The sequence below is a fragment of the Haemaphysalis longicornis genome, unplaced genomic scaffold (genome assembly GCF_048455015.1).
Source record: "Haemaphysalis longicornis isolate Haplotype H1 unplaced genomic scaffold, Haemaphysalis longicornis Haplotype H1 scaffold_11, whole genome shotgun sequence".
Taxonomy (NCBI): Eukaryota; Metazoa; Arthropoda; class Arachnida; order Ixodida; family Ixodidae; genus Haemaphysalis; species Haemaphysalis longicornis.
Window position 1 is genome coordinate 53258185 of NW_027526214.1, and position 4524 is coordinate 53262708.

Genomic DNA, 4524 nt, shown 5'->3' on the forward strand with positions numbered 1-4524 from the left:
CGCGATGGCTGCGCCGCTTGCCGCCGCTTTTGCGCAGCGTCTACGGGAGGAGCGCTGCGCGGCTGATATGGGCTCATGCTGTGGTTTGGCTCGCTTTCGCTCCTTTTTGCCTCCCCGCGCCCTAAACAACTTTTTATGGTCACGTCTCTAAGCAAATAGTACGTTTAGGTCACTTCAAAAGCAGCTGCTTCTTCGTAGAGTTCCCGAACGCCAACAGAAGCTATACAGCCGTGCGGTTCGGCACGCTTCGTGACCGTTCCTACGTGCTTCACCGACCGCAGCATGGTATCACCGCTGTCACCCCCAAATACGTCAGGCACAAGTAAATTCTATTGTCGCCTCGTTTAGCCCTGATACTGGCACAATGAGAGGTTGGTTTCGTCTTGCAGCGCGAATAACGAATGCGGCTTCGCTTCGAATATATACGTCGTTAAAAATATGTTTCGGGAATGTGATTACCCAACACCTGACAACCACTTGTGTCTTTTATGGGAATATAAGCAATGCGCAATCATTAAGTATAATGTAAGACTCTGCCTCGTTAAAGACGTGCACACTCACGCTTTATAGCAAGAACCAAGAAAAATTAACGAAACCACGGAATAATAAATGGTGTGCAAGTAGGGAAGAAATAGAATAGCTTGTGTGGGAACAAAAAACCCATTGCAGCTTCGGGAATGACAAAACGTTCATCTAAACTGAAGCCAGGTAGGACTCACCAGATTCAACTAGATGCGAAATGCACTTCTATTTCGCATGGGATGGTAGGGGGTAGGGAGGGGGACGTTTAACTATCGTTGCATCCGAATCCGGAACGAAATCAACAAACGAACGTTTTAGTAATCACACACACAAGCTGCTCGTTCAATTCCCTTTTGTTTTTCAACTTATCACTTGGCGGACGCATTTTTTGAAGCACACGGTAGGCAGTTCACAGAGGATAACAGGTGTTGTTTGAAGCACCCCTCTAATTTTAGTTTGTGCTAGTTTCTGCAGGCTCCCTGCATCATATGACGATAGTTCACAGAAGGGGTTAGTAGCGGCTTACTCTTTAACCCGTCGCCGCGCTGCTCGCGGAGGATACATAGCCGATGACGAATGAATGCGGCCGGTCAGCTCAGGACAAGACGATCCAGAATTAATTTTTTTGGTCGCGTGCTTATTCCCAAGTATTATTTTGTATTATCAATCGTACTTCTGTCGTATAGTGTTCGCGAAATTTCACCCACATTGGCTTTTCCTGGGTTATGATCAATATCTGAGCTATGATACTGGCAAGCGTAACTGGTTTGCTGTCAGGTATGAGGGCTCAGCTTTATTATGTAAGCACACACACAAAACCGATTTACATCGTATACTGAATAGCCGTAGCATGACCATTTATGGAAACGCTGCTCACAGAGACACTGTTAGTATATTTCAGGTCCGCGGAATTACAATCAGCTCCATGCATATGCCGGTTCCGCGACGCCGGCCTGTGACGCACACCTGACGCTTGTACGGACCGAATGTGCCACACTAAGACCGCGTCAGAAACATTTGCACTCTCGTAAACACCACATTTACAAACGGAATGACTGTTTCACGTAAATATGTTTTTACAACGCACCGAATCGGTAAATCTCAGTCGTTAACGTGCCGCAAAAGCAGCGGTGACAGTGAGGAGAGGGCCGGCGACTCCCGCGGCTGCTTTCGAAACGGGCCGCAAGGGGGATTTTAGTATCGCCCCTACAGGCAGCGCTCGAGGCGTATAACGTGCGCAATTTGGCGACAGGCCCCGTATGCGTTGTGTGAGAAAGTTACAGAAGTTTGCGCGCAACCTTCCTATGGGAAGACCATCGCTCGGTGCGTGATAATTTTCATTTGGGCCATCGCCGCATATGCCGCCTGTTCAAGCTGCCATTGCATGTTTTCGTCGCTGCATTTATATGAGTGAAGACAGCGCACGTCAGTACATCCTTCTCTTACGTTGGGCGGCGGGTCCGGCATTGATACAGAATGACATACAAAAGAGGACATTTGTAGCGCACCAAACTCCTGGTCAAAAGCTTGCCCGCAACTTGTGGTTGCGGTTCTGAGCGCGGTAGTTTCAATAGTCGATATGCACTGCTCACGACGTCGGGAACCGGCAGGTTATTCCGATGCTTTTATACATTTGTTGGAGTTATTAATTGTATCGCCCTTATCTTGTTCACGGCATGCTTTCTTTCCAGCCCTGTTAAAGGGAAGTTTGTACTAGCTGTTCCGTTGCGTGTTCAACATCTAGCTCAGCCATCTAAAACAAACACCTTATAACTGAAGATATATTATTGCAAGGCACAAAATGTAACCAAAAATTCGAAGTGACCCTAATCGTTGCCGGTCACTGGCCGAAGAATAAACACTGATCAATGTAACACACCAAGGAAGGAACACAATACAGAATAGCTACAGGAATTGCACGTTTTCAGGCATAAAGAAGTGCACAAAGTTAAGGTAGCACAGCCGCACAACGAATTCTTCACGTTAAGCAAAAAGGTAAATCCCAAAGAAATCTCTGTCTCAGGTGCGGTCGTGCACAGATATCAAACATAAAATACAGATAATTGCTAGAGCTAATGACCGCAATGCTTGCAGATTAATTTGATTGGCTGTTTCATTTCACCAGTCCACATGTGTAAATAAGAGAAACACCGAAAACACTTTCATACAAGTGACCTTGCTAAATGTATGCTTCGACAATGTCCATCGACAATTTCTAATCGGTAATAATAATTGTTTGGACAGAAATTACTGTTCGCTGGATAGTCAAAGAACAACTGTTTAACAAATCAATTTCTAGTTGGCCTTGACAAACGTGCAATTTCTGAAGCAGCCGAATTAACTTCCCAAAACGCCCAGAAGGACTGTGAGATGGGAGACCTGACGAATACGCATCGTTAATGATCAGAGAAAAAAATCAAAATAAAACTAGGTAGATAATCACGGCATTCCATATAAAAGGATCTGCCGACTCGCTGCATCAGCAGGCTCTCCATATAGGGTTGCACGACCGAGAATCTGCCTATTTAACGACATCCTTTGTAACCCTCTTGATAAATATATGCCGCTTGCACAGACATGCCAGTAAATGTGTTTCGTTATGATTTAGCGCCACGTTGGAGACTGAAATATAAATGTAGGCTGGCTTTTTTTTTTTCAAAAATTGGCCTAGGTTGGGGCGCAGCTCTGCCCTGTCTCTTTCCTCCCCTTTTGTATGTTTTTTTCACTTACCATTAATGGTGAATATTTCCAAAACGCTGTCTTCCGAATAAAGGCCAATTGGGCCAGGCCGGTATATTTCCCATGCACCTAGTTATGCGGTAGGGGCCAAGTGGCGATAACGCCGACGGGCACCTCTGAATTGAATTATGGTGCCTTGGGCGTTGTGGTTCTGCAGTCTCCTCTGGTGACTGGCCATTTCAGTTTGAGGTTGGACTGATCTGTTATCATTCTGAGGTTTTTTTCAACGGAGTCCCTTTTTCCCGAGCGCTCAACAGAACTTAAATGCGCAAAAAAGTCGACAGGATATATACGCTCTGAGCAGGCGAAATCAAACGTCTGCAATCTAGATAAGAGGTTGGTATGTATGCTTCCTTCCTCTTTTCTTTTCCCTGCCAAGGATTTCAGCACATTTCAGGTCGCGCCCAGGCTGAATGCCTTTTAGCAGCACAGCTGTTTCTGCTTCCACGAAGTCGTCCGGCGTAGACACACTGTTAACGTCGAAGTTACGCTTTTGAGCACGCCGGGACGCAATGCGCCGCAATGCCCGATCCCGCGCGTCCCCGTTGTTAAGGCAACAAACATGGTTGCCGACATGCGCGCCACGCAAGTGAATACAGCCTATCGGCTTTCACGTTAGCATGACGCAATTCCTGGGGCCAGATTTATCCGAGTGCCCTCTCTTTCTATTTTTTTCTTTCCTTGTGGGCCCGGTAAAACAAAGTGTTCTGGGACGTTGACGACTGTGCCTGCGCAAGCGACACTGGTCGCTTTCCTTTTGGCGGTGAATGTAGATGACCGTAGCGTGAACGGGCGCGGAACATGGTGGTGGCCGACACTCCGAACGATGATCTTTGCGCACGATGTTTGCGCATAACTTTCGTAACTGATTCCTTGCACGCTTACGCGACCCGGCGTCATGATGCGCCGCATGCACGAGAAGCCACGCTCCCCGCTGCTCGTATTACAATTTATTTCAACAGTAGCAACCTGGAAACAGAAGACCCCTCCCTTGTCTTGCTCAGTATCCACGTCAGCGCTTGGCAATCTTAGCGCAACAGAGTATTTTACTTTGCTTGGCTCCTAAATATCAATTAAAACACCGAAATCGCGATACATATGCAACTGAAATGTATAATTCATAGACTTGGCAAGTTGTCTCGGCTCAGTAGCGTGAAACCTCGCTTCAGAGGGCATTTTTTGGTCGGGCGCAGAAAAATATTTCCAGAAGTTGCAATCAGAATGAATCTCATTGATGCCAACGGACACAATAGCTCTGCCTGT